Source organism: Solanum dulcamara, chromosome 6, assembly GCF_947179165.1.
Source record: "Solanum dulcamara chromosome 6, daSolDulc1.2, whole genome shotgun sequence".
NCBI lineage: Eukaryota > Viridiplantae > Streptophyta > Magnoliopsida > Solanales > Solanaceae > Solanum > Solanum dulcamara.
Genome location: NC_077242.1, coordinates 14,688,710 through 14,701,459, shown reverse-complemented (window position 1 = coordinate 14,701,459; position 12,750 = coordinate 14,688,710).

The window sequence follows — 12,750 nt, the reverse complement described above, 5'->3', positions numbered from 1 at the left end:
GTGGGTTAAGACGTCATTAGTATTCAATTCTTGGTATAAAATCCGGCATGAGTTTGATTTTATGAGTATATATGCCTGGTGGTATGCCAATGATGTCATCTATGGATCACCCTATTGCTCTTTTGAAACATCTCAAGATAGATATAAGAGCTTCTACTTGCTTTTGATGAAGATCGGCAGCTATTATGACCGACAACATGTTGTTGTGTCCCAAGAATTCATATTGCAAGTGGGATGGGAGTGCTTTGAGTTTGAAAATTAGAGATTCCTCGATGGATGGCTTTGCGGGCGGAGTTGCTCTATCCTTCAAGTCTAAGTCAAGTCTCTTGGGTGCGTGATTGAAAGTCCCAAGGTCATTTAGTATACAAAAAATCTTATCATACTCTCCAATGTGATCTTTATCAAAGTTCATGATGATGTCAGTTAGAGCTTCAACACCCAACCTCTTTTCAATAGATATATCTGGTTGCAAATCATCGACAACATCAATCATGGAAACAACTCATAGATCAATGTGATGCTTCGTTGATCGGTATACATCAAAGATCACCTCTTCATTGTTTAGTCAAAACTTTAGTTTTCCAATTTCCATGTCTACCAAAGCACGTTTGGTTGCCAAGAATGGTCTACCCAGAATAATAGGAACATCAATGTCTACTTCGCAGTCAAGAATGATGAAGTCAGCATGGAATATGAATGATTCAACCTTCACTAGAACATCATAAATAATCCCCATGGGCTTCTTCACAGTATGATATGCTATCAAGAGCCACATTGACATCGATTTTGGGGATCCCAAGCCTAATTATGGGAACACTACGAGTGGCATAAGGTTAATGCTAGCACCCAAGTCGCACAATGCTTTTACAAAATTGAATACCCTAATGTTACATGGTATAGTGAATATTTTTGGGTCTTCTTTCGTTTTCTCAAGAGAGCGAGTGGAGATTGCACTATAATGATGCAAGTTGTCGATCGGTTCAAAGCCTACCATTCTCTTCTTTGTGACAAGATCCTTCATAAACTTGGCATAACCCGACATTTGTTCTAGCACCTCTAACAAGGGAACATTCACCGAAAGTTGCTTCAACATGGAAATAAACTTAAGGAACTTTCCATCTTCGGACTTTTTCTTCAATATTTGCTGAAAAGGAAGAGGAGGTCTTGGCATTAGAATTGGAGTTGGATTAACGTCTTTTGCAATGCCTTCTTTCTTATCAAGCTTTGCAACTCCTTTTTCAGGTTTTTTGGTGCTTGGATCTTTACCTATTGGTTCTTCCTCGATTTTTCTTTCTATTTCATCCTTACTAACATCCACGTCGTGTACATTATCCTCAAGTTCTGGCATAGATGGATCAACCGTCTGAATGCCATTTTGGGTGGTCACAGTCATGTATTGCCCGTCATTCTTTAGATTTTGAATTATATTACTTGGGAGAGATCTCTTTTAGCGTGGGTTCAACGATGATAAAATATGCCCCAATTGTTTCTCAATAAGCTTTATGGATGTAGGATGTGACTCAACTTTCTGATTCATTCTGGAAAGATCATTGCATATCTTCTTAAAATTATCCTCTGTTGCATCATACTTTTTCATTATCTTATCCATCATGTCTTTGATTCTTGCAAGTCTGAATCCCGCATCTTAATTTTTGGGAGGGATATATGCACCACTATTGTTGTTGTCTCTCCTTCTCCAATGACCTTCTATGTCTTGCCCATAGTTTTGATCATTGTATCCATTTTGGTTGTATTTATTCTCACGATTGTAGTTTCCATCACAATTGTACTTGTTGTCACAGTTGTAATGTCCCTCTCGATTGAAGTTGTTATAGTGCTGACCTTGATTTCCTTGACCTTGGCGCCAACCCCCACTTGATCATTCCCATAATAAGCATCTTCCTCATATCCATAATCGCCATAACTTGGTGCCTTAATTTGATGATCGATTGCATTAATTTTCTTTTGTCCCATACTTTTGACTACCAAACTAGTGTTAGTTTTTAATTGAGCGAGCTCTTGAAGTATCCCTTCATTTTGTAAGTTAAGATTCTGATTTGTGTGAACAGAAAAAGAGCTTTTTAAAGTTTTTGTGTCTCTAGTGCTCCAAGCTCTGTTGGTCTTTGTAACATGATCAAGCCTCTCTACAACCTCTTGGAAAGTGTTAGCCAAGAATGCTCCACCAGTGATGGTGTCGACGACATCCTTCCCATTATCATCAAGTGCACGGTAAAATAGCTCAAGAAGTGACTCGTCCGCTATCCTATGATTTGGCATGCTTCATAAATACTTCACAAATTTCTCCCAAGATCCACAAATTGACTCTTCAGGCAGCTGTTGGAACTTATTGATTCTTTCTGTTAGTTTCAACTTCTTAGATAATGGGAAATATTTATCCGTGAATGCTAGGTGTAATTCATCCCAAGTTGTGATGGAGTTTTAAGGGAGTTCGGACAATGATATCCATATTTAAGCCTGGGTCACCAATACTACTTTGGCAAATATACGCCATATTTTGGAGATCAATGTGTGGATCTTCGGATGACAATCCTGAAAATAGTTCTCTACTATGAAGTATTTGAATCAGCCCACTTGTGATGCTAAACTTAGGTCCACGTGGCAATGGCGGTAACACAATAGCACATATAGTTCTGACAGCATCAGTATGGACCCCATAGTTGTTCCATATGCCTAATCCAGGGCGTTGTCTAGGTGGAGGATGTTGACTTGCTATTTGTAGATTATTAAGGTCATTTTGTGGTTGATGTTGCAGAGGATGTTGTGGTGCATTGTCATGTTGCTCTCCAAGATATTCCACACCATCACCAAGATCATTTCCCTCGTTATTATTGTTGTTGTTCGACATACTACGTAATGCTCCTTCAATTTTAGGATTGAATGGAATCAACATAATGCCTTGATTTCTCATATTTGTCATGCACTAGGAATCAAACTTATTTCAGCACAAACAAAAAGAAAAATAACGTCAAATAAGGAAATAACGATTATTAATCAAATAATTAAAAAAATTAATCTTAATCTAAACATCAAATTCCCCGTCAATGGCCCCAAAATTTGATACACTCAAATTACATCCCTAAAGAAGTATAAAGCAATCACTAATCAAATATAGAACCTAATAAAGGTTAGGGTCGATCCCACGAGCAATATGGTTTAGACTTTAGATCAATCGTTTATTATTTTCTTTAGTAATCAAGTTATTCCCATAAAAAGAGAAAACAAGGGGGGATTTTTATAAACTAATCAATAAATCAAATAGCAAACGTCAATGAACAAAAGTACAGTTTAATGTGGTTTAAATCAATAAGAAGTGAAACAAGGGTTTTATGTGTTCCCCACGAATCCTTAACTAAGTAAACCTTTTTTATTAGTAATTCTTTCCTAGTGTATTACATGTAGAATCGATAAGTTAATTTCGCCTAAGTCTTTGATCCGGCAAATAGGTAAATTTTACTACACACTTGATCTGTCTACGAGTGTATATTTTACTAAACCTTACCACTGATCCCAGATTTATCTATCCCTTGATCCGTTCAAGCTAATTAGATTAGGATGATTAGTCTCAAATATTGTTGTTTCATCCATTTTCCCAACTGTTACCTCCTTGATTCATCAAGTAAGGATAAGGCGAGTTCTAACATTCACCCCCGTTAAAAGTAATCAAAACAAAGGGAAAAATAATATATGCATGCACACTATTCAAGAATTACTTTTTATTAAGTTCTATGTCGTTAATTCTTCATGGTTCCCATAACCCTAGTTGTGAAATTAGCTATTCATAACTACATGTTCACAATCAATAATATTCAAGTTAAAAGAGATCAAAAACTTAAAATGAGAATTATGAAAACCCAAAGAATCTTCAAAAGAATCCGAACGTAAAATATCGATAACAAAAATCCGAATTCAAGAATAAAAGCTCAAAAGTAGTTTAAGCTATATTCTCAAACCCAAAAACGTACATACATTAATCTAAACCTAAGAAGTGTACCTATAGATAAATTTTCCTAAATAAATATGGATTTGGAAACCATAGGAAACTAAAAGTCGTATTGGGTCTACGGCTCATTTCTAAGGGTCGTACCATTTTAGATGAGTCGTAGAGCCTGCTTGTAGTCTTTCACATTGCACTGAGGAATTCTTCTTCTTCACAACCACACTCTAAGGATCATAAAATGTAGGACGACTCTTCAATTAGGGTCGCAGATACTATCCTATCTTCACCACTTGCAACTTCTAGCTACAAATGAGTTCTACCACTCGTAGGAATGTAGACGAGCCATAAAACATCTCATTTTCTTTACTTTGCCTTCCTTCCTTCATTGCTGCTTTGACGTCTTCTTTTCACGACCTGTAAATCTGAGAATGAGTCATTCCCTTCACTCGTAGTCTTCAGTTCAACTTTTGTTTTCTCTTCTGCCTTTTGATGACTAACACCTACGATTTTTATAACCAATAACGAGTTGTAGTCTGAGCTCGTAAACCCCAAGAATACCTTCTTTCAGTGCTATGATTCCTCAACCAAATCTCAAACTTAGTTTCCTATAAAATAAGCACAACCAATATCAAATTTGCTAACACGTGTTTAAAAGGCATGTAAATTCTTAAGTTTTAAAGCATTGAAAGTACTGTAAATCCACGGTACATCAATAAAATCTAAAATCGGAATTAAATCAGCCCAATCCGATTCATCAAAACTAAGGTTCATAACTCAATTGAAAGTGAATGAAAACTTGAGAGAACACTGGGACTCCATGGATGAAAGGAAACCTAGGATCAATCCCAACATACCTTGAGTGAATTCACCTAGAATTGGAGAAGAATCTTGAAGAAATCTGAAAACCCTAGCTTAAACTTGAACAGAAACATTGGGAGACTTTGTTCTTGCTTTAGAGAATTTTAGGAGAATGAATTGAATAAGAGGGGAATTTTAAGAATTGAATATATATATAGACTTTGAACTTGTCTATAAAAGTGTCTAGGTTCATTGAACCGAACTTAGGAAATAACATAAATACCCCTTATTAAATCTTAAACTTGACTCTATGAGACCTTTTTCTACGGGTCATAGAAAGATTGACAAGTCATCAAAATGACTCTTCCTATAGGTCTAGGAAAAGGCCTGATTTTTGAGTCTCTGAAGTTTGAAAATGGGTCATTTCTATGACCCGTAAACTTCATTACGACTCGTCAAAGCTATTCATCCTATAGGTCCCAAAACCTAAAAAATATAGGTCTCTGAAGTTTTGTTACGAGTGATTCCTATGACACGTAACATCTTCTACGGATTATCCTGTCAAGTTGTAGACTTGACCTTGAGGTACTTTTGAAACTTAGCCTGAGGACTCTTCGTACGATTTGTGTCTATGTATTGTCGAGAATATTACGGGCCATAAATATGAGTTGTAAGACCTTCCTTTGAGTTTGGTCATGATCAACTGCTAAAGGTCACTCCATGACTCGTTCCTACAGATCGTAGGACTGTCTAGGAATCGTAAAGTGATTAATGAGGCTATAGTCAGTCAAATTCTTTTTTGAGGATTTCTTTTAGGTTCAACCTCTCCGACTTTCGGGGCCTTACAATATCTCCCCCTTGGGAACATTCATCCTTGAATGAGATTAACTTATCATAAGGATGACATGGAAAGAGGACTAGAAACCCAACATGAACATGATAACACCTTAAAATGCATGGAATATGAAAATTTCAACTTAACACAAAATCATAACTTTAAAATCAACTTTCATGAACATGCATGCAAATGAATAACCTAGGAGGAACTGAATACATAAGATTTCAATTAACCTTGAATAAGAACAACTTACTACCTTAGCCTTGAGTACATGGAAAGAGGTGTGGGTATCATTTCATCATGTCCGCATCTTCTTCCCACGCAGCACTTTCTACTTGTTGATTCCTCCATAACACCTTGATGGATACAACTTCTTTATTCCTTAACTTCTTAACTTGTCAGTCTAATATTTCCACCAAAACTTCTTCATAAGTCAAATTTTCTTCAGCACTTACATCGTCTAAAGGGATAATGGAATTTGGATCACCCACAAACGTTCTCAATATAGACACAAGACATACTGGTTGAACCATAGATAACTTAAGTGCCAAATCTAACTCATAAGCCACCTTGACAACACATCTCAATATCCTATAAGTTCCAACGTATCTTTGACTTAGTTTTCCTTTCTTACCAAAATACATTACACCCTTCATGGGTGAAAACTTTCAAATAGACCCAATCATCTACCTAAAATTCGAGGTCTCCTTTCCTAACATCGGAATAAGACTTTTAACGACTTTGGGTCATCGTTAACCTCTCCCTTATGAGTCTTACCTTCTACATAGCATCTATCACCAAATCTGGACCAATCAAGGCCATCTCACCCACTTCAAACTATCCCACCAGGGATCTACATCTTCTCTCATACAATGCTTTAAAAGGAGTCATTTGGATGGTAGAGTGATAACTATTATTATAGGCAAATTCTATCTATGGAAAATGTTCATCCCACCTTCCTTTAAAATCAATCACACACATCCTTAACACATCCTCTAAAGTTTGGATTGTTGTTTCGGCCTGACCGTTGGTTTGAGGATGGAAAGTGGTACTTAACTACCTTTGTACCAAGATTCTTTTGAAACGACTTCCAAAAGTGTGAAGTGAATTTTCCCTCGATTCAATATTATGGACAAGGGAATACCATTAAGTCTTACTAACTCACGAACATACAACTTAGCATAGTTTCAGCACCATAAAAATATTAACTGGTAGAAAATGAGCCAACTTAGTCATTCGATCTACAACAACCCAAATGGAATCATGCTTCTTCTTAGTATGAGGAAAACCTATTAGAAAGTCCATATTCACATCTTCCCACTTCCAAGTAGGAATTTCAATATCTTGGGCTAAACCTCCTGGTCTTTGATGCTCAACTTTAACTTGTTTACAATTTGGACGCTTAGCTACAAATTCTGCTGTGTCGTTCTTCATGCCATTCCACCAATATACTTCCCTCAATTAATGATACATCTTGGTGGAACCCAGATGAATCGAATATTAGGAACTATGGGCCTCATTTAATATCAACTCTCTCAACCCATCGACATTTGGTACACACAACCGACCTTAGTAACATAGCACCCCATCATCCCTTTGGGAGAAATCCTCAATGGTTTTTCACCAACTAACTTCTTTAACTCAACCAAAATGGGGTCATGGTCTTATTTGTCCTTAACATCCACTACAAGAGAGGATTCTAAACCATTATGTATAAGGATACCTCCATTATTAGAATCTACCAAATGTACACCTAAACATGCCAACATATGAACATCCTTGACCAATTCTCTCTTATCTTCCTCAACATGGCCAACACTACTCATGGACAATCTACTTAGTGCATCGATAATAACATTGTCTTTACCCGAATGGTACAACACACTCATATCATAGTCCTTCAACAATTTAAGTCATCTTCTTTGCCGAAGGTTCAAGTATTTTTGTTTAAACACATATTATAAACTCTTATGGTCGGTGAACACATCCACATGGACACCATGAAGATAATGTCTCCAAATCTTCAAAGCAAATAAAACCGCTGCTAGTTCAAGATCATGGGTTGGATAATTTCGTTCATGTACCTTAAGTTGTCTAGAATCATAGGCTATTACCTTACCATGTTGTATCTATAAACAACCAAGACCAACCCTTAAATAATCACAATAAAAAACAAAACCATCGAACCTTTCCGATAAGGTCAAGATAGGAGCGGTAGTGAAATGATCTTTCAACTCTTGGAAACTCTTCTCACAAGCTTCCGACCATTGAAACTTCACCTTCTTTTGAGTCAACTTGGTCATAGGTGACGAGATTGACGAAAATCCTTCCAAAAATCTCCTATAGTATCCGGTTGGACCCAAAAAACTTCTAATATCCGAAGGAGATAATGGTCTAGGCCAATTCTTAACCGCATTTGTTTTCTTAGGATCAACCATAATCCCTTCATCGGACACAATGTGACCAAGAAAATCCACCTCCCTTAACCAAAACTCACACTCATTGAACTTGGCAAATAATTGCTTGTCCCTTAGAGTTAGCAACACAATCCTCAATTGATTAGCATGTTTCTCTTCATTCCGAGAGTAAACCAAAATATCATCAATGAACACAATCACAAACAGGTCCATATATTGTTTGAACACCCTATTCATCAAGTACATGAAAAATGATGGGGTATTGGTCAAACCAAATGACATAACTAGGAACTCATAATGGCCAAACCTTGTTTGAAATGTCATCTTAGGAATATCACACTCCCTCACCCTCAATTGGTGATAACCGGAATGAAGATCTATCTTAGAGAAGTAACTTGCCCCTTGCAATTGATCAAACAAATCACCTATCCTCAAAACTGGGTATTTATTCTTGATGGTTACTTTGTTCAATTACCGGTAGTCAATACACATACATAGTGACCATCTTTGTTTCTTATAAACAAAATAGGAGCACCCCATGGAGATATACTTGGTCTAATGAAACCATTGTTTAACAAGTCTTTCAATTGATCATTAACCACTTTAATTCTTAACCATAGTTTGAGTACCCAAAAAAAGATCTATGCCAAAGTTAATTTCCCTTTCGTGGGGAACACCGGGTAAATCATTGGGAAACACATCCAAAAATTCATTCATAATCAGGACCGACTCTAAAGTAGGGGCTTCAAAGTTTTTATCCTTAACCCTCACAAGATGGTAAATGCAACCCTTGTAAATCATTTTCTGATCTTTAAGGCATGAAATGAATTGAACTTTGAACATGGAATTACTACCCTTCCATTCTAGGATCGAATTATTTGGAAATTAGAACTTAACCACTCGGGTTCTCCAATCAATAAAAGCATAACATGCATATAGCCAATCTCTTCCAAGGATAACATCAAAATCGGTCATCTCAAGCACAACTAGATCACATAGAGTAACTTTATGAAAGACCATAACCGAACAACTACTATAGACTTTTTCATCCACAACTGACTCACCTACGGGAGTATAAATGGAGAAAGGCTCTAACAACATTTCGGGGCTAACATCAAATCTCATGGACATATAAAGGGAAACACAAGAAAAATTTGCACCCGGATCAAGTAAGGTATAAACATCATAATGAAATACCCGTAACATACTAGTAACAATATCGAGAGTCTCCTCCACCTCCTGCCTATCATAGCGAGAAACAAAACCTATTATTGCGTTGACCACCCTTTGTTTGCACTTAAGCACCTTGAGCCACTTAGCCTTAAGGACGACCATCTTTAACCTTGCATTCCTTAGCATGATGAAACAGCTTACCATATCGGTAGCACACATTCAAACCAGCTAAACACTCACCCTTGTGGTTCTTACCATATTTCTTACATATAGGAGTAACTTGGCTAACAGGACCACCTCTTTGAGGCTTAGGGTTGGGCACCCTATCCTTGTCAAACCTTCGAGTAGTGACATTAGAAGACCCTTGGCAGGAGTACATTGGCAAATATGAGGACATCCACCACCCCTAGACTTACCATTTGAAAAGTCATCACCATCGATCCTTGGCCTCTTGAACTCCTTATTCTTCTCCATTAGCTTCTCACCCTCTATTTTCTCCACATAGGTCATGATTCTACATAAATCCATCTCTCGAATCAACATAGCCATTTTGCACTCTTTTGATACTATATTTGATACATCCAATACAAACTTGCTCGTACGAGCTCTTGAGTTGGTAATATTGAATGGAGCATATTTTGACAATTGAGTAAACTTGATGGAATACTCCCTCACAATCATACCACCTTGCTTAAGGATAATAAACTCTTGCACTTTGGCCTCCCTTAACTCCAATGGAAAGAAGCGATCAAGAAACACCCATTTGAACTCATCCCAAGTCATAGGATCCTCCTCTCTAGGCCTCTCACTTTTCCATTAGTCATACCAGATATGAGCAACACCTTCAATTGGTAAGTGGACATCTTTGCCCTCTCATCTGGGCTAATCCCCATGATCTCAACAATCTTATGGATGCTATTAACAAATTCTTGTAGATCCTCATAAACTTTAAACCCCTAAAACTCCAGAGGATTCATCCTCATGAAATCACGAGGTCTTGTTGCCACTATACCAATATTTGGGTTCACGGGAGAAACTACTTCACGATTTTCTTGAGCCATTACGCTTGCACAAGACTTGGAAGGCCACTCAACAGTTGGCATTGGAAACTTGATCATTCAAAGGGTCATTTGGAGCTTGTTGCTCCTTTTCAACCACGTTCCTTCTAGTGGGGTATCTTCGTGGAGGCATGTTCTAAAAATTGCAAAGAATAAGCATTAGAGGAAGAGAATTAACCACTCTACTGTATGACATAGATCATGAAAAAAGTGACACTTTTCCTAAGACATTTCATAGGCTCCTATTCATAGATATGGAATGCTTTACACCACTGAATAAGACTCTAATTAATGCAGCATGTTAGACTCTCTAGGACCCTTCTAAACCATGTGCTTTGATACCAAGTTTTCCATAACTCAAAATAGGGATAAGCTGCAACACGACAATTGAGATGTGAGGGACCCCAACCAAGCCATCTTAGCATATATTGCATTCATAAGGTAAAGAACATAATAAATATAAACCAAAGTAATCATCACAAGGGAATGGGACTAATGGAAATCAACTAAATAGATGTCAAAATTGGACTACATAATAAGCTGTCTAAATATGCCTCTAATCTAGTCTTTGATGGGGGCTTAGGATAAGCTCCTAGCTCACTCAAAATAATAGAAGTAATTCAAGTAATAGAAATAAGAAACAAAGTCATTGCCCTCGATAAGATGAGGACTCATCAACTCCTTATATCTAATCAACTCTAGCCATGAATAGGATAATCGTGAGCATCATCTGTCCCTACATTATGAGATAATGTAGGCAAAATATGTGTTAGTATGTTTGAATGAACTAAATATGTGAGGTATGCATGAACAAAGAAAAGAATGTAATCAATATGCCATAAGATGTACGACCAATCATAATGAATATAAGTAAGACTTAAAACATTTGAAAACAAATAAAACTCATGGTCAATGCATATCATAAGACTTCATTATATAACTCATTGCTTAACTTCAACTTGTGTGGGATAATACCTTCAACCTACATTTTAAGACCATGCCAGCTATAGGATGGAATTGGTTGTAACCCACATCGATAAGAGGGAGGCTACCTTTCAAGGATATACTTCGTCATGGTACTCAACTCAACTCAATTATGCTATATGTAGATCCACTAGCTAGGCTTTAAAGGCAACCTATACAGGCAATGCCATTTGGGACTTTAGGTTGCTACTAGCATTTTTTGGGGCAACTAACTATATTACTAGACCAAACCCCACCTAATCATAACATAATAGAGAAAGATAATAACTGCCTATTAATCCATCTTTATAAAACATTAGGAATAGGTCATTAACTTAGTCATTCATAAGATTCTATAACATCGATGAAAATTGTCCTTATCACCATCTTATAATGTGATTGTGTGACAATTGTACCTATCACACCATAATAACATCTTTGATCTTAACTTTGATCGTCATCATTCATCATAAAATCATAATCTTAACTTTAAATCATAGAAACTTTCATATAAAATCATGAAACTCAGGATCAACTCATAAAATCATCTTTAACTTTCATAATCATAACTTGAAAGTACATTTATGAATGGGCATTCATAACTCAACTTAAAATCATGAAATTCATATGAAAGCATGCATATAATGATCATTGATAACATCTAAAAATGGAATTAAATCAGCCCAATACAATTCATCAAAACTAAGGTTCATAACTCAATTGAAAGTTAATGAAAACTTGAGAGAACATTGGGACTCCATGAATGAAAGGATCCCTTGGATCAATCTCCACATACCTTGAGTGAATTCACTTAGAATTGGAGAAGAATATTGAAGAAATCTGAAAACCCTAGCTTGAACTTGAAGAGAAACCTTAAGAGATTTGTTCTTGCCTTAGAGAGTTTTAGGAGAATGAATTTAATAGGAGGGAAATTTGAAGAATTGAACATATATAGACTTTGAACTTGTCCATAAAAGTGTCTACGTTCATTGAATTGATCTTAGAAAATGACACAAATATGCCTCATTAAATCTGAAACTTGACCTAAGAGATCCTTTTCTACGTGTCGTAGAAGGATTGATGAGTCGTCAAAATGACTCATCATGCAGGTCTAGGTAAAGGCCTAATTTTTTAGTATTTGAAGTTTTCAAACAGGTCATTTTTATGACCCATAAACTTTATTATGACTCATCAAATCCATCCATCCTGTAGGTCCCAAACATGCAAAATATAGGTCTATGAAGTTTTGTTATGTGTCATTCCTATGACACGTAATATCTTCTATGGACCATCCTGTCAAGTTATAAACTTGACCTTGAGGGACTTCTGAAACTTTGCCTCAAGAATCTTCTTACGAGTTGTGTCTACCCGTCATTGAGAACATTACGGGCTATAAACATGAGTTGTAATACCTTCCTTTGAGTTTGGTCAGGATCAACTACTAAGTGTCACTCTAAGACTCATTCCTACTAGTCATAGGACTGTCTATGAGTTGTAGAGTGACTCGTAAGGCTGAAGTCAGCCAAATTTTTTTTGAGGATTCCT